The sequence below is a fragment of the Lichenostomus cassidix genome, chromosome 5 (assembly GCF_008360975.1).
Source record: "Lichenostomus cassidix isolate B80296 chromosome 5, HeHo_3.0, whole genome shotgun sequence".
In the NCBI taxonomy this organism is placed as follows: Eukaryota; Metazoa; Chordata; class Aves; order Passeriformes; family Meliphagidae; genus Lichenostomus; species Lichenostomus cassidix.
In genome coordinates this window covers 60,493,470-60,512,808 of record NC_139486.1, presented here as the reverse complement: position 1 = coordinate 60,512,808, position 19,339 = coordinate 60,493,470, and the positions used below count along the sequence as shown (strand labels likewise).

Here is a 19,339-nt window from a genome sequence, read left to right as displayed (position 1 = left end):
TGCCCTGGGTGGGTTTATGAAGGGATGGGAATCAACTCAAATTCCTCTGCACAGGAAGGCTCAACCAAGGGATGAGTACACACAATCAGGATTAAGAAGGAATCTTTGAGGAGCTGCATCAAACAATGCCTTTTTATACCTACAGATTTCAAAGGCTGCTGAGTTTAAAGGGACTGCTTCTTTCAGTTAGCAAAGATTCTGCTGAAAAAATGCAGCAGGCTGGAGAGAACAGATAAATATACATCTACATGTGACTAAATCACCTACAGCTATAGGAAAAAGGATGAAAGCAGCCCAAAAGGTCTACCAGCCTGGCCTAAAGCTAGATCAACCACGTCATTCCTGACAGCTGTTTCTCTAACCTGCTCTTGTAAGAGACCTTCACCCACACAGATGAGAAGAAAGGAGATTGTCATCTCATCTGAAAGAGATTTCAGCAGGAAAAACAGTCTGACCAACTGTCCAGTGGCTCTCTCTGCTACAACACAACCTCTGCAAGCCAGGGGCTCTACACTGTGTACTCCCTTGGGCAACAGGCTCATTTTGTAGCCATAGCATTAATTATTGGTTGAGGCCACGATATGTGAATCATTTTTAGAGAAGCAGTAGCTTTGTATCAGCCCATCCAGAAGAATGCAATAAGCCCATCTCTTGTGACAACCCTGTTCCTCCAGCCTGGTGCAATGCCACTGTCTGTGCTCCAGCAGGATGGCTGAAACCACCAATTCCAGTGTCAGATGAAATCCAGCACATCCCATGCCTCAGCCACCAGCTCCAGCCTGATCCGCGAGCACTGAGGAGCCCCGTGGCTATTTCAGGGCACACCAGGGGTGAGCTGGGCTCCATTCCAGTGCCAAGGGAACAGGTGCCTCCTCCCTGGGCTCCCAAGTGGCTCCGGCATTCCCTGCGAGGTGTCCCAGCCGGAGCAGAGGCGGCGCATCCCTGGCGCCTGGCACTGGATGTGCCCGGGGCCAGGGGGACACAAAGCCAGCTCAGCTCCCTGGCTCTGCACACCACGGCTGTCAGCTTGGCACTGCTCGCTCATTCACACGCAGGAATGCTGCCCGAGGTGGGAGGACAGTGCTTTCCCCGTTGGGTTTCACTCATCGGGACCGATTGCCTCCCACGGAAAATTAACGGCACGGCAGGAGCGAGGCCAATCTAAGTGCCAGATGAAAACTGGTGAGGCTGGATTTTAGCAAATTTATCAGTTTAGCAGGGGTAGTAGTTCTTCCCCTCCTTTTGGAGTATTTTGGGAATGAGTGAGCAAAAGCACTATGTAAAGCCTATACATTGAGCATTATTATTTGGATTTTCCCGATTTTACTTTTTCACACAACAGATGTTCCTAATGTCTGGCACCATCTTTAATGATGTGCCTTTTTGAAGAATGCATGCTGTATCACCCGTAAAAGCATCCTCTCTGTTCAGAGTTTATTTTGTTAAAATCATTTTTCAACTAGTCATCTCTCTAGGGAGCAATGACATGATAGAACAGTACTTCTGACGGGTGATATTTAATTACTAACATATGTTCTCATCACATAACCAACATTACTACCCTATTCCGCTATAAATATTTATTAAAACCCTCTAATTTGAAACTATTTCCAAGACAAATTTCATATTTTGCTTTTAAATTATCACGTAATTAATTGTCCTGGTAAGTGCTCATTGAAGGGTAGCTTAGCAGAAAAAAAAAGGCCATGTTATGCAGTTTTGTTGACTTTTAAAATGTAAAGCAACAGATTTCACATCTCATTTTCCAATTCCCTTAAAAAGTAATATCACTACATTCCCAAAATTTTAAAATATCAATTAAAGTTACAAGCAATAAAGCAGACAATACAACGATAATCACAGAACACCCACCGTTATGGTATGTTTGAAATATATCCCAAAACATAAGCAAGTTAGAATTAAAAAATAGAATATTTGACTTACTGCATTTGCCACACATTTAAAAGTCAGGACATCCACCAAAGGAAACAGCAAAGAGTTGTAGGTGTTGGCAAAGCTAATAAAAAGTTCCCAGCTCTTTCTTAAAAAAAAAAAAAAAAAAAAAGGAAAAATTCAAGACCAGCACTTATCTCTCGGAATCACATGTCGTCTATAGTTATCAGCATCCAAAGGCACCTTGCTCCAGGTTACAGATGTGAAACCTCCTGAACAAGCATTCTACATCACACTGAAAACAAAACACCCACTTTAAAAGAGCCAGATCAAGCAGTCGCCGCTTTGGAGGACAAAATCTGACATTCAGAGTCGATCCTTGCTTCACAAAAGTTGTGATAAGGTGCACATATCAAGATCATTCAATGTTGCATGGAGTCAAAGCAAACACCTGCCCCGCTGGTTTTCTCCTGGAAAATCCCCAGCAAACACACTCCTCCCACTACAGTCAGCTCAGTATGCCCATTTCCCTGACCAAGAAAAGCATGGACAGAAAGAAGATACTTCATTTATTACACATTTCATCCCTTAAGACTAACTTCAGCCTCCATGAAACCAGAAGCTGGAAAACTCCAGCTCATCCTCAACAGTGTCAACAAAAGAGCATTTAAATCACAGGAAACAACAATAATAAAAGCGAAGGAAAAGGACTGTAAGGAAATGAAACAAAACCTTATAAATCAGTCTTAAAAGTGATTACCTGAAGACATCTGTATTTCAAAAAGGACTTGATGAGACTTTGCTGTCATTCCATTATTACCTCCATGGGCTGCTGGATGGAGACATTTTGGTTCCCTTTCATTTACAGGAATTTCTTTCTAGGAATGTGCTCAGAACATGACCCAGCAGTAGCAGAATAGACCACATACATGTCATGACACCTGGTCACACCAATCAATTAAAAGATTAGCAATGTCCAAAATGTCCACCTAATGGTGAACATACATGAAAATACGGAAACACTTAGTGACTCAAGGAAAAAGCCTGGCATAAATATTTAGGATTGATGTTACAAATTTCAGAATAGCTTGTCATCAAGCAATTATTATCTCTTTAGTGATAGGAGAGACCATAAAATTTGCTGCATTTTCACTCTCAGCTAGGTGCCTCATTTTTTGGGTAAAAAGAACCTCAGGGTTTTTTGCTGGGGAAATTAAGGAACTATCGCCAAATTTGATCAGGCACAATGATCTAGCCCTAAACCAACCTTTTCTAGTGCTCTCCTTCTATCAGCAGATTTTTTTTCCCCTCACTGAATTCACAGAATTCCCATCAATGAAACAGAAAATTTAATGAGTACTATTTTTGACAAAACAGTGTTCCAACAAAACACCCATATTTCAAACACAGAAAACTGGCAAAACATGCTCCAGTTTTGACAAAGTATTTGTCAAGAGCTGCCTTTCAAACCCCTAAAATTCAAGATCAGTACAACCCAGACAGATCACACTCTTCAAACATTATGCAGTCGAGGCACTCACGCATAAAACCGCAGTGTGTGCCTTTTGACGAGTGCTGTGGTCACCTATCTCTGGGCTATTCCCCTTGGCTTAAAAACCTCATTTCCTTCTCACTGTGCCCAGACCAGTCTGGGATTTTCAGAAATGTCACAGGATGGAAAACTCACTTCCCCCTTGTCTGTAACTCCATGTCTTTGGCAGATTAGATCACTTGGATGATGCTCCTCGTGTGCTCTACCAAAAAGAGTTCAGATCCAAACCTGCCTCTAGTTTACAATTAAATTTGAGTGTCCAGGTCATCCCTTGTTTTGACAGCATCAGCCATAACAGATAGAAGCAAACAATGACACAGCTGCCATTTTCCTACAAGGTCCCCCATGTGACAAACTTAACAACTAAATAAAAAGTCAAACTTTCTAAAACTTGCCGTAAGCAAAATGTGCTTTGGCAAACTACAGACCTTGGAAAGGACTTGAAGATTATATCACACCACTCATAAAATAGAGTTATTGAAAAGAACTGTTATCCTTTGTAAGTGATGGAAGGCAAATATTTCACATGCTGCACTGACACTGCTCCAAACCTCATTTTTTCTATTTAAAGATGAAAGTTGGGCTTTCAGCAAACTTCATTGTGTTTCGAAGAAGTTTTTCATTCTGCTAACAGGTTATCCTGCTCACTTTTAAAGTCTCTTTGCACACAAAAAAAAGGGGAGCTGGGGCAAAGAAGGAAAGAAAAGAGTCCATTTGAAAAAATTACACTGCTAGATTACAAGAGTTGAAAGCTGGTATGTAACTTTGCTCCGGGTGATCAAACTGCTAATCAGGAATGCTGTCGGGAACAGAATGGAATTCCAAATAAATTAGCCATGTCCAAGAAGCCAATACAACACAGGATTAAGGCTCACAAAGAAAACAAATTTATTCAGCCTACTTTATCAGAATTCTTAATAACGTGTACTACTTTTTCTCATCGCAGTCTGAGCTCCTCCACTGGAACAGTGTGGAGAAGGAAAAATGAGTCACACTTCATAAATCTCCGACTTGTATAGACACCTAAAAATGTTACATAGAGCAAGACACACAATGCCATTATGTATAAATACATATGCTTATCACAGCCACGGTGGAAATGTGCAGATTTATTTCTCTGACTTTATTACCAAGGCACCTGACCAGAGAAAAGATGCTACACACTGCTGTGAAAATCTACAAAGCTGGAGGAAAAGGTTAGGAATGCACTGACCTCCACACTAAAATGAGTTTCAATACCATACTGTATATATATTAGATAACTAACTACAAAAATAAATCTCTCTCCTCTAGGACTATCCCATTGCATGAGGTTTTTTATCAAGTATAACTAGAAAAACTCCTGTGTCCACACACTGCGGTACTGTGGCTGAGGTACTGTCTGCAACTCCGAGCCTATTCTGTTTTCACCTCTGACAGCACCCCAGAGAAACTCTTCATAGCAGTTTATGCCAAAATCACAGGGATATTAAAAGATGTGCTGAAGCTTCTGCCTTTCCTTGAATTGGAACTTTAATCATCATCAGACTGGTTTTCCTCATCTGTGAAAAGGAGATTGTAATAGGTTCTTACTGTACGGTAATTGAAGACAGAACTAAATTTTTGAAGTATTTTTGTATCAATAAAATTAACAAAAGGAGATAAAATACTCACAAGAAGTACTTCATGCAGAATCTGGACACACAGAGAGAAATCTTCCTGTCATAGAAGTGCATGTATCATCTTGGCTTCTGAAAAAAACAGGCAAACCATAAACATATTCTCACTTCAAGCCATACATTGTCCAGTACACTTATTCACTGGGAAATAAGAAACTGAGGACAGCACCACTTGCATTTACATGACTCTCTCATATTTCCCTGAGAAACTGTGCATGTAGGGACTTCCTATAATAAAATTCATTGAGCAAACCACCAGTGGAGTGTGAGTGCTGGGGATTCACCTGCCTGGTGGTTCCCAGCCAAGGCACTGCCCTGCTTTCCAGATGACCAAACTGCACGAGCCATTTCATCCATTTCATACACATGGTTGGTGTGTTAGGTGTTTTCTACAGAATTTTTGTCCCAGGTAAGGGGCACTCCCTGTCAGACACCATTTGTGTCCTCTCCCCTTCCCATAATGAAACAAATTAAATGCTATTTACTATTACCACGGTCTCCAGTATCTTATTCAAGCACAAAAGCACATGTTTTATCAAATGTGGCTTACTTTTTTTTTTTTTTTTTTGGTCAAGTGTTATCTCCTCCCTGGAAGAAGATATTTGAACAAATATGAAAAGAAAAGCATGCATTCCCAAATCACCTTCTCTGAAGTTGCACCTCCAGAAAGTGAGGGTCAGATGATGAAAGCCATTGCTGTACCATCAAGACATGTGACTGAAAGGGTTCTGTCTATGTCTCAATGCCTCCGTTAAATGCACATTAAAAAAAAATTTATTTTAACAAAATATTTTAAAATAAACACAAACTATGCTGTTTGCTCAGAAAAATTAACCAAGAAAGCAACAAGCACAAACAAAACTTTGCATGAAGACCAAGGAAAAGTGTTGATTTTCATTTCCAAAAGGGTCTCCTTAAACAGAAAACAAACTCTCATTATTAACTACGAAAGAAATGTTTTCATTCAGGGAACAGCAGAACAAGACATCACTGATGAACAGTTCCAAGCCATTTGAGACAACTATCGTGGCAAATGAACCAGTGATCTAAAAAAACGTTACCTTGTTCTACCTTGATGTGCCAAACAGGGCTGTGTATACTCGGCATTAATGGACGATTCATGGGCTGGAGCTGAGCACACGTGCAAGTGCTTGAAGAACTGGGGTGGATTTCTGCATTTCCAGCATGAACAGACCCTGGGTTGCTGAGGGAAGAAAAGGAGGATGGCTGCTGGCAGCGAGCAGTGCTGCTCCACTGACTCACTCCGGGCTGATCGCAGGCCAAGGAGATGCACTCTGCGTTGCCACATTAAGGATTTGGCTTTACAAAATAATGCCCTAAGTCACAGTTTGATCAGCAAGTGCACTTCTCTTGTACCCTGAAAACAAGGTATTGCTTGAGGTACATCTGTGATTTTTTTTCCTTTTGAAAACACAGAAAATAAAGCAAGTAGGTGAAAGGTAACTGTATCGCTTTACAGACACAAGCTGCCCTCTGATTACAACTAATTAAGATATTCAGCAGCCTTAAAACAATACCTTTTTTTAATCAATGTACCCAGACGGCATTCACAGCTTTTTGTGATGACAAATGCCCTTTGAAGGAGTTAATAGGCAAAGGTTTGTACTGGCAATGAATAGGGCTACCTTTAATTGATCCAAGAGCCTTAGAGAGACGTCTTATAGCGTGATGATGTATTTGGGTTGCAAGTAGGCCAAAAGCAGCATAAAGAAAATCTGTAAGACCATGAGACCTTTCATTTTTTTCATTGCAGGGAGGGAAAGGAAGGGGGGGAACCACTGGGGAAAATGAGAGAACTATGATGGGGTTATCTTTGTGCTCTGGCTCTCAAAATAGATAAAACGATAGAAATTTTGAGGAAAAGAGAGGAAGTGATCAGGCCATAATTCTGAGAATAAACGTCAAGATGTACGGAAATGTACAAAACAAGGCTTCTTCAGAATAAAAAAAAAAAAAAAAAAGCCATGAAAAAAGAGGAGATGACCTAATGGTATAAAGAAACACTGATTAAAGAAATACCCAGAGGGAGAAAGATATTCCATCAGCTTTAACAAACACTGCATGGCCCTGCATTCCCTCTTAACTTCTCAAGTAAGGGGAAGAAAAAAATGTCTGTAGAAGAGGCAGTCACATGGATCCATTTATAATTTTTCCCCTTATTCTCTGCTCATCTATGGCATGGTTTTGTTCAAGATGTACAGGAAATCTGCACACTAAAAGTGACTCACAAAATTAAACATGATGGGTTAGTAGCAAACATTTTACCCTGAGTAGCCAAAGAAGAAACAAAACAAGTCATTTTTATAAGGAATACAAAAATTCATTTACTCATATTTTTTTCTTAATGAGATTGATTATACACTAATATTACCCAGTAGTGAAGGAAGCAGTCTATCCATGCTTACAGCAGCCTTTCATCAGAAACTCAATTTTGGCAGAATCCCTCCCTCATATAGCAAAAACTAAACAGATTTTCTTGTACTTTCACAGGTGTAAACTTTATGTCAAGGTAGACTTTTTTTCTGGAAATCAGAATTTTTTTTGAGGCAAATCAGACAAGAAAATTCCTAGTCTAAAAGACTATTTTCAAATGTAATTACTGTGCAAGCATACTATCAACAACTCTGTAAAAAAATCAAATAGAAAGATGTTGGGGTCTGGGATTATCTTAGATATTGGAGAAGCTAGGGGAAAAAAATTGACATTGCTCCTTAAAAATAAGAAAGCAGAGCAATAAAATATCCTGCTCCAATATATGCATCCAGATGCATTAGGAAAAGTCAGTCAAGTCCAGTTTCAATTTGGAGCAGGGAACAGACAAGCTGTTCTCAAATTCTGCTCCTCCTGTTCATCCCAAAGCTGTGAACAAGTCCTCCTCTAGCAGTCACTCAAGAGAAAAAGGTACAGAGTCTTCATTGTGGTCTGGGTGAAAATGAGGATTGAATTTACCTCTCTAAGGCAAAAGAGTTCAGACAGGGTTCTCAAAACAGCCACACATTCCCATTAGGAATATTTGCCTCCTGTGAGTTTTCCCCTATGGTATGAAGCTCTGAGGAAAAGAACAGATAAAAACTTCACATCACAACTTGCAGATATTTTCCCCATTAATCCCCCTAAGCCCACATCACCAACCACCACAGAATGACAGCCACACCAAAATGAGCACCAGTTGCATCCTTCAAAGAAACTCCTCACTTGAGAGCACAAACAGCAGTGGATGAGGAGAACCATGACATGTGGAGAGAGGCAACCTGCCATGGAAAGTGGGGATGAGCTGTGCACAGCCTTGCTTACTTCTGTGGGAAGAGACTCAAAATCATTTTTAAAACAATAATAACAGCTGTGAGAAAGTCTTCTCTCCTTGTCCCACTCACTTTCAATTCAGACTCCTAGAATCTTCCTTTGTAACTTAAAGCCAAAATATTTCCTTCCCCCTTATCAGGTTACGTGCAAATTCTAGCAACCATGAGTTTTCTGAAAAGTAAACAAATAAATTTTAAAAAATAGGATATACAAGGATGTTTAAAGGAGATCAAGTTTTTCAGAAACACTTCAAAATCAACTGCTTTTTGTGCAGTGGACAGCAGGTGGATTGCCCATCCCACTCGCCCCAAGCATGGTGAAGCACCAGTATTTCATAAAATAGAAGTCAATCAATATCACAAAATAACTATGCCCAGTAGCTTCCTATTTAAAAAAAAAAAAAAAGTGGCCTTTATAGGTCTCTTCCAACCTACTTTATGATTCCAGTCTATGAGCTGGTACAATCAGCTCATTTAAGGGACACTCTGATACTACTGAAGATGGTATTTCTACTGCTGCCCTTGTGGAAAGCCTACAGAAAAAGAGCCAATATTCAGATCCTGTTCACACACATTCAGTTTCACCAGAGAACACCCTGAGAAGGGCACTGTGGTGGCAAATCCAAGCCATTTTCCCAGATGAAGCCTAAAGTGTGTTTGCAGGTCTGTCTGCTTACACAGAGACTAAACACATCCCCAGTGGAAGCGTGAGTGGGAGCCAACAGAGCAATACCAGGATGGCATCTCTCTCCAGACTCAAACTGATACCAATGCCAAAATTGTGAGAATCCCATTTCCTCATGCTTATCCTTCACCAAATACTATAGTGATGAGAAACTGAGGCATAGAAAGTCTGGAGAGAGATGAATGCAGGTTTTCCAAGGGGCATCTATTTTACAGCTGTCTCATAAAACTAGGAGAAACAACATATTTTTGAAGCCAGTTTATGTTGTACTCCTGAAGGAATTTCTGTATGTGGTTAATCTTCACCCCTGCTCACACACACACCTGGAATGGTCAAAACAAAAACTTAAAGGTGGGGAAAGCTAATGAAGAAAGAAAAAATGGGTTTTCCAGTGCCAGAGATGGACTCTGTTTCAGAGAGAAGATTAAAACTCATCACTTTTTGGTCCTCATGCCAATGCTCAGACAAAAGTTTCCCAGGTTCCTTATAAACTGAAATAACCCTCCTGAATAATTTATATTTTTTAAAAGTGATCTCCAGCAAGCTTTACTTAAGAGCTGGTTGAGCCTGCTTGCAAAATGTGCTGTTTAACTGAGGTTTAATTAGACTGTCATCTATGATCCCAGGCCCAAACTCAGGGAAATAAAACCCACAAGGTTTTCCCAAAGGAGGCAGAAAGAGTTTTCAGACTGTATGCTAAGAGGCAATAGTCACAGATAAAGTTGTGCTTTCAGCTCCAGCAGTATAAATCCTCAGGAACTCCACACTGACTGAAACCTCACCCTAAACCCTCCAAGGACTCTCCTCAGCTCAGCTGGGATACTAAGGAAGCAAACTCTGATCCTCTTTTTTTTTTCTAAAAATCAGCCTCCCAATTCAACATCTTTGACGTAAATCTTTTTAAAGACTGTGATGGCATCAAGTCAGGGACAGGATGGAAGGAAATGTGTTTCCAACTCCTCCGTGGGGGAACCATTAGGAGGAGGGTTAATAGCCCTGGGCAAGCAATCAAATTAAGGTTTGTGCCAGTTCCCCCAGGCTTTCCCTCGCCACCACCAAGGAAAGGCTCACTCTCATCTCCTCAGCTCTTAAACAGAAGCACAACAGTTTGCTGGGAGGAAACAGAAAGATAATCACACAACTAACTTATATGGACAAAGTATGAAACACACTGAGGGAGGGGAAGGAGGGAGGCAGCCTTTGATATCTTCACCTTTGGAAAGACACGAATTTAACGCACGTCCAGCTAAAAAGCTGGGAGGTGGAGGGGAGGGGGAGCTGGAATTTGGACCTCACCAACATGTGGATTGCAGCAGCGAGGCAGCACTGAGCCTAAACAAGGCTGGAGTTAGCATTCAGAGCACACAGCCCCGCAGAGTATGGGAAAGGGATCGAGCAGCCCAAAGAGCTGGCGCCACGAACTGACGAGCAGAGCGCAAGTGATAAAGATTTACTGCGAGAGAGGAGGAAACAGTCCACTGGCCCGATTAGAGCTGTGAATACCAAGTTGTTCAGGGAGGATTTTGCAGCTGACTGATCACAGGCTGTCGGAGCAGGCCTCGGACAACAGCTGCAAGGCTTGCTGGGCTGCAGAAACAAAAGGCACCTAGCACGGTGCAAAGAAAGAGTTGACAGGTTGTTGTTAGCAGTGGCAAATGTGTGAGGTATGTCACTGTGTGCGAGACGGGCCGGGCTGGGGCGGTGGGCAACGAGGAGGGCAAGAAGCACAGGCAGCATTCAGAAAAAGTGGGGGGGAGCAGGGACACAGGCTTGGGCAAAGCATTTTCCTAAAATCAGGCCGGTGTTTGTAAGGAGGACAATCACAAGGTCTGTTTACTGCTGCCAAGATGAATTAGCCCATCGTCTCGTTTATAGGACGAATCCGGTGGCACAGACTGTAAGGTGCACGGCATTAAAGGGACTAATTAGACGATTCCGGCAAATCTGAATTAAGACCCTTTCTTTCTTTGAAAGCTGGAAAGCATTTCTCAGGACTCCAGTCAGATGGCTTAGGTTTTGTTGGGCTTTTTCTTTCTCTTCTGAGGAGGGATATCTTGTGCGATTCCCTAACCCACAAGGGTCTGCTCTGAATTCTGCTCTGAGCTTCAAGAACAGTTGTTAGGAAGCTGCTGGCATTTACATCATATCTAAAAAGGTCCAAATGAAAAGCCTGGATTCTGCAGGAATTCAGCTCCCCGTCCAGGGACAAATTTTACAGCTGGTCCCTCCTGTTAAGAGTGGGCTAAACCAGAAGCCCACATGAGAACATACCTGAGCTAAGAGCCTGCAGCTGAATTCTCATTCACACACACAAAACAAGGGAGGTTTTTCAAAAGCTGGCTCCTAATCTGACACCCACCCCCTTCAAATCCAGCGTCTGCAGCCAAGTGCTTTTCCCAAGCAGCTCCAAGCTTTCTGGAGCCATGGTTCACTAAGCGTGTGAGTGCTGGGCAGGAATGTATCAATGAAACTCCAGAGAGGATCAAAGACAGGAGCTGGAGAACAGGAGACCTTACTTTGAGCTCCCTGTCTGGCAAATTTAGGACTCAGCTCTTGAAGCCTGGCAACATTTTTACTCCGATTGTGACAAAAACGAAGCGTTCCAAACACCTCCGAAGCAGTGGTGCATGCTGTTTGCACACAACCACTATATTGCAGTGGTCACTATTAAAATGTTTTACAAGCAGTTAAGGTTACCATGGCATTCACTGCATACTCATAGAAGGGAATGCCACGAAAAATCACAGAAACATCCAGCACTGCAAGCTGCAAATATCAGATGTTTCATAGTAATTAGTGGCACTTTGTAAAGCATAGGCTTCTTGCATTTTAACACACATATCTATCACCGACTAACAGGAGACACTAAGAAAGTGCAGTGGCCTTTATAGTGTCCAATCAATTATACAAACAAACCTTATTTTGATTTTTCTCTTCTAAATGGTCTCTGGGACCCAGTTAGCTCAGTCCCAACGGGCAGCACTTGATACACTGTAAAGGGAATTCAGAACAAGAGGCATTTCAAGGCTACTAACACAGCTCCATTCTCCCAAAATATATATAAAAAAACCAACCCAGTGTGCAGAATACTCCATCTAGGGGCAGAAATGCAACTCAAAATTTCCTGAGCCTTTCCTTTGACATGTGTTAACCTCATTCTACCAGGTCTGAGTGCATGAGAAATAATCAGACATTTCACAGAGGTTCCAAATAGCTCTTCCTCAGTATGAGTCCATAGATTTTTACTTTTTATTATTTTAAATGCAGAGCTTCCAGCTTGAGTTTCCACTTAACAGTGATGAAGAACACAGGCACCACTTTTATACATCTACTAGCAACCGGACTATACTTTAAACTACAAATATTATCTTAGGAACAATTTATAATCCATCACCCCCATATGCTTGAAGTTTTCAGCTGAATAAGGGTGGCCAGTGAGCTCAACAACAAAGAATAATGAAATGCCTGAAGGAATACTTGTGTAACTATATTTTTGTATGTAATTGTGCTTCTGCTGGAGTCAAAGTCTGAATTTTACTCAATGGGAGCAGAAATAATTTGTGGCAGAAGTATATTTCTGAACCACAAATTCTCTCTGTAGCTGGATAATTCAATATTATTTATGATTAATATTAGCACACTGTTCACTAAATGTATTTGAGAGCAATGCATACAGTAGACAGAAGCAACAATTCACAGGCTCTGAGAAAACCCTGAAAATATAAAATAGTGCCCATTAAGAACTTTTTCCTTTTTCAGGAAAAAATTAGTTAGAGAAGTATATCAAGCCTTGCCTTCCAATGATGTTTTCCTTATACAAATCACTTTCAGCTGACAAGTCCTCACTGATTTTCCATAGTCAGCAATGGGTTACGGCTTGTCCCTAATGTCACAGCTTTCCACAGCACTGTTCCTTGCTCTTTGTCTCTCTGCTGCAGAGAGGCTGCTTCTGAGGCTGCTCTAACCCTTTGGAAAGCAATCCAATTACATCCTACTTAAACACCTCTCCTTAAACACCTCTGCTCCATCCCCTCCCCTCCTCTCGTTCAGCCCCTCAGCTGCGAACTTCGTAAACGCAGAGGTTAGAATTTTCTAGACACCGCTTCAATTTTTCAAATAGCAATCCAATTACTGAGCAAATTGGCACATGTGCCTGGTTACATAGTGACTTGGCACTGCCTGCACTCGCTGCTGGCAGTGATGAATGTGTTCCCCCTCAGCCCTCCTCGTCTATCTGCCGCAGCCTCCGAGCCAAGAGCAGTGACCACATAAGGAGAGTGGCTGGCAGCTGCAAGCCCGAGGTGCCAAGAGGCAGATTGTGCTCTGTAGCAGCAGGATCTGGGGCTGTGACTGGCTTCCTGGCTAGTCTTTTGTAAGACCTTTTCCATGGCCTCTAGGTTGGCTCTAATGAAGCCTGTAGAAATGCCTGCAGGGAGCTGGTATAGAAGTGAGTTAAGTCAAAGGTTTAATTTAGTTTCTAAAGTGAAGTGAATGTATATTGGCCTTCTCTTTCCACCCTGCAATTATATTCCTGCCACATTTATGTGAAAATACAGTATTCAGTCAACAATGGGAGTGCATTCCTGGGTATGTCTGCACCGCACATTGGGGCAAAGATCCCCAAGCCAGCCTCAATTAACTTTGCTGCAGAACCAGGAGCAATATAGCTGTGCTTGCTCGCTGTGACACCCGAGCTAATTAACTGGGGATGGCAGTAACAGAGCTTTACTGTTTCTGGCACTGAGGCTGCTGTCCCTGTGTGGTAAAGTGCTACACACATGCCAGATCACTTGGAGGGAACCAGAGGGCTCCCCAGTCCAGTGCTGCTTTGCACTGCCCAGATATGTTGAGGAATACTCCAGGAACTGGCAGGAATTTGTTGGCCATCATGTGAGAGTGGCAAGGCTACAGATGTGGTTACAGTAAATGTGGACTGTTCCTCTCCCATCCCAGTCACAATTCTTTTATTGCTCGCAACACGATGGTCACAGAGCATCTTTAAGTAATGTGCTGAGCATCTTGAGCAGCATCTGTCACATGTGCTGCTTTCTAAATACCTCACTTCCTCCTCCAGGGGCAAAAAGCTGGACAAAGACATTTTAAAGTATTTCTCACACTTGCTTTTTTTTCCCCCCAAAGAATTTGGGTCTTAGCCATAAGTGAACTTCTTTAGACTATTTAAAAAACCATTTTCAATTATTCCAATGAAGCAGATAAGAACTTTCCCACAGCGGGATAGCTTCTCCCCATCTGGCTTTTTTATGATCCCCAAGAAATTAACTTTCTTAAAATAAATGAGTGCAGGTTCCAACAACCAGAGATGCACTATGATCCCTGTAATTCAAACAGGCTTTGGTGAAGGTAAAAACTAAACACAACTTGCCAGCTATTCCACTTTTGGAATTCCACCTCAGGCATACCAAGAAGCTACTGGAGAGAATCAGAGTTATTTGTCCAGCAAATTTCTGATGCACATGGTAGTCTGGAAAATATCTGAGTGGACTCTGAACTGCACACACAAGAATATTTCACCAAGTTTGCTTGCTTGGACTTTACTGTAGGAGTTGGACTTTATGGGTACAGTTGTTTGTTACTGCTGGAATTTTTCCTTTCCCTTTATATTCTTTCCCCTAAATGATGTATGCTGACAGAGGTACTTAATGAGATCTGAGCTGTTAGATTATATTTAATTAAATTACCTGCATTTATAATTAAGAACCCTTCACCAGTGTTCATCTCTTGAAATCTGAGGGTAGATAAGAAGCCCAAGGCCTTCTGTTGACTTCCTAGATAAACAAGCCATTTTGTAATACCAAGAACTACCAGAAGTATACAAGGACTTTTTCTTCAAACCTAGTCAGTCACCCCAGCTCTCAAGACTGACTTTTCACAAGGTACCCAACACAATGGTAATTTTAACACATGCTTAACACCCCTTGAGATATCCCTCTATACAATCACCTACCACTGTGCTGCAGCAGCATGGATTTTAGTTGTTTGATAGCTGAGTGTGATGTTTTTCCTCTGTGCTCTCAGCCTTTGCCACAGCTTTACCTGGGTTTCTTGGAGTCAGTTTAAACAACCACCACTAAGTTCAGCCCAGGCACCAGGCAAGGCGAACTTACACACATTGTGCACAAAAGGCTTCACACCATTTTCCAGCGGTTTGTACCTCTGCCTTTCAGTGATGTCCAAGAGAAGGACAAAAACCCCAGAGCTGCAGATGAAGCACAACCCTACTGCCATCCCAATACCTTCTGCAGGAGTAGGGCACTGGATCCACACTTCTGTAGGGCACAAGGAAGGATCAGTTATCCAGAAGGGCACACGAGCATGTGCCTCTCACCAGGCATGTGAATGCCCCAAACCTGCCAAAGTTAGCAACACTGCTACAGCCAAGCTGTGCTAGAGCTAAGCATGCACTTAAGAGCTTTGCTGGATGGCAGCCATTTACAGATGGACAGTCAGGACAGAGACATGGAGGCAGAGACTTCCTTTAATGGGTCCTCTGAATTCCCCTCCTGAAGACATGTACTTGGTTACTTCAATTAACATGTTTAGAAAATCAAATACTCTTCTTCTGATTGCATCTCAGACACTGGCATAGCTATCATTTTTCCTGGAGTCCTTCATTTACCCCACTTCTTAAAGATTCAAGACAAACAACTGAAAATCAAATGCAAAAAGTAGATGGATTCTGATAAGACAGAACTCTCCCAGTTCCTGTTTCCCTCTTGCTTTATCCTTGATTTGTTTGAAGATGCTGTGGGGCTTTGCCTGCATGTGATGGTAACTACTAACATCAGCTTGATAAATAAGAGAAGAGAAAGTGGAAAAGAAAACAATAGGAAGGCATTAAGGGCACTAAGTCATTCTTTCTGGGATGGGCATTAGACATATGTTCGCTACTCCAGTCCCAGTGCAATCAAAGCAGTCCTGTGCCACTGCCAAAAACTGCAACAGGTGCCAGCAGATTACAGCATTGGTTAAATCCACTCCTAAGGCACCAGCTCAGGGACTGATCCAAATCCCAGGAGCCAATGAACATCTTCCCCCAGATGTCAATTGTTTCCAAATAGCTCCCCTCTTATTTCCAGTGCGATGCTGGGGAGGGCCAGGGGGATAAATAAATTTGGCTGCCAGGAGGCAATCATCTGATTTCCCCACTGCCAGTCTGGACAGGTGCCAAAGCCATGCAAAGCCTCTCAAACACATTTGTAAGGTAATTAATATTTTATATTCACAACAGCGAAGAGCGCTTCATTCACACGGAACTATTAAGACAGTTTCTGGTTCCATTCTTCCCAGCACATTACAATGACAACTCCATGCCAGCAGCAGCCACATGGCCTAAAGGTGCCAAGCTGGCAAGGATACTCTCTCTCAGCATTTGGCATCCCAAGCCCTTGGCAAAGCCCTCAGCAGTTGTGCTTGGCTGCCTTCGGATCCGTCATGTGCTCAGGCTGCTGATAGCACGGGAGGGTGCAGCGTCCTCTGGGCACCATTTCACTTTAACACCTGTCTGATTCCCAGGAATGTGTGCACATGCAGGGTGAGATCCCTGCACAAATCCTCCCAGAGACCCACAGCACATGCTCCATTTGTTACCCAAAAGGGTCGTTTCCTCACAACCACTGTGCCTTTTTTTTTTTTTAACTTTCCCCTCTCTCCCCCTTCCTCTTCCCCTCCACATATCTCTACACAGCCCTTAGAGGGTCCTACATCCTGCCATGCATTCCACATGTGGTGGAGGTTTCCTCTGTGAACCAGGAATACAAAACGTAGCCTTTTTGTATATAATGAAATCTCGTATTTTACTGTGCTCACATAAAACCATTTCTTTGTGAATAAGACTTTTTTTATTTGTGACGTTTTAATGATCTACAAATGTTTGGTAGAGATGAAAGGAAATTATTATTTCCAGGTCACCTTGCAGTAATACTTTTTGATAGGCACCATAATTCCAATTAAATTGAGTAATAAGGGAGGGGGAAATCCTTCAAACACTTAAAGTGCCACTGAAGCAGAAATATTTTTAAAGGAAAACATAAAAACAAGCATACATCTTTTACCACAAGCTACAATATATCAGAGGAGCACAGATAAGAAAATTCAAAAGCCCTTTTTCCACTGGGGACCATTCCAAAAAATGCAGACTGTAAGAATGCAACCCTGTGTCCCACAAACACAACATTTTGTGTTACAAGACTGGAGCTGACCTGGACACAAATTTACTGAAATAATCCCAAGTCTGATCCCTCAGAGGTACTCCTGAAAAGCACAACCACCACCCCAAACCTGGCAGAGGCAACTCCTGGGGGAGCTATGGCAGAGAATTGCACTGAGATGTCTCAGCATCTCCCCAAATCTCTGCCTGCCCCAAAGCACTCCACCCAGCAGCCTGCAGTGGTTCTTCTGGCACATTCTGACACCTCTGAGCACAGCTATCTTGGGGTCAGGCACCCTGAAGCCTGTGAAATACATGCAAGCCTTGAGTTCTAGCAGTTCTGATGGCTGCACGGAATATGCTGCTATCAGTACTCCTGTGTTTAGCCACATGAGCTTTAGGTTTGGGGTTTTTTTTAATTTTTTTAATAGTTTTGATTGTTTTTAAGTTGTTTTGATGGTTTGTTTTTCCTCCTTGAACAGTTCTTCGCTACTCAATCAGGAAAAAACTTACCTCCTCCCTCCTCTAAAATACGTGTTTTCTTCAGAACACTAGGGTGACATATAGGATGGACACTGGGACCATGACAAATTTCAGATCCAGCATCTTGGAGGCTTTCCTGGCCACAAGCCAAACCTTTCTGGAATAGAAGAAAGCTTTTTTAATAAGGCATTTTCAGTAAGATATTCACCATTTAACCCTGGGGAGGTAAGAAAATACCCCAACTTAAAATTATTATTCAGTTGCACATAAAAATGTTATTTTAGGTCCTTTTTAGGACTTGCTGTAATTGCATTATTTTCCATTTCTTTTTCTCCATGACCTGGGCAATGGATTTCATTGTGATTAAAGCACCTGGCTTTTGGAGCAAGGGAGATGAAAAATAAGCACCAAATAAACATAAAACTCTCAAGCAACATTCCTGGAATAGTTCTTCTGTAAAGTGCATGGCACGTTCAGAACACATGATTTCCTAGTACAGAGATTTTATTGGCTTCACTGCTCAGTGTGGTCATCTCAGATTCACGCCAAGCAAACCTTCCACACCATATTGTCATTTAATTTTCATCTCTGGCTACACATCTACTCTTCCTAAAAAGCAAGTTCCCAATTCCTGCAGGATTTCCCAAGCTGACTGCACGTTTTGTTATCTCCCCTTGCAAATGATAACCTAGAAGACATCACTGCATGTTGCTCTTGGCAACTCAAGTGGAAAGGAGTAAGTGCAGGATTTTGGAAGATGCAACAAAGGAACAACTGCCAGGGGGGAGGATTTGCCTCCCTCAGGTTCCTTGCACCTCGTTTTGGCAGCATCCCAGTGCCAGGCACCAGGAGCTGGCTTGTTCTCACACGGGTGCCAGTCAGAGTGAGCCCTGGAATGAGTGCTCCCTACTGCATGGCTTCCATACAAGTCATGTGGAAGACCCAGGAAACGAAAAAAAAGTGATGTAAAAGTCAGAAAAGCCTCCAGTTTCAACTCCATACATGTAAACCTACATGGATACACCTTGTCAGGTGTTTTCTTATCATAGCACACTTCCCCTTGTTAATGTGACTGAATAAATAGAACTTACCCAAATCAAATCCTGACCATTTCCCCATTTTACTCTTAATGACTTTTCTCAGGTTTATGCACTTTTTCAGCATGCAACATAAAGTCAAGAGCTTCTCCATGAGAACGTGCCTGACTGGGAAATTTATTTTTTTTAGAACAGTTAAACTGTGCCATGACACAGCAGCAGAACACTGCTTTAAAGGGCTGCTGACTCTGGACAATTTATATGCTAATTTCAGAAATGATTCCTCCTACATTAAATAAGGAGCTGAGGAATGTTTCAAAGGTCTAGACAGACCCTGCCATTAACAGATTGGGTAAATCAACGTTAATACTGCCCACAGCATATTACACCGTGTGAACTTTCTTCACTGCCCACACTTTACTAATTTTAGTTCCACGTGGTTCCTCAGCTGACTGGCCAAAATATAAACTACACCAGCTCCCCAAAGCCTCCCTGTGCCCATCTTGACCTTGGACTCGCCTTTAATATTAAACTTGAGAAA

General features: G+C 42.2%; 1 long non-coding RNA gene across 1 annotated transcript; it reads right to left on the bottom strand.

Moving 5' to 3' along the window:
- Positions 1-1,246: 1,246 nt before the first annotated feature.
- Positions 1,247-19,020, bottom strand: LOC146436923 (uncharacterized). The gene is made up of 6 exons (XR_014852932.1): positions 18,853-19,020; positions 17,792-17,918; positions 8,074-8,173; positions 6,165-6,307; positions 5,099-5,175; positions 1,247-2,041 (listed from the first exon to the last, which is right to left on the bottom strand). It is a non-coding gene; the product is annotated as an uncharacterized LOC146436923 (long non-coding RNA).
- Between the last annotated feature and the right edge of the window lie 319 nt (positions 19,021-19,339).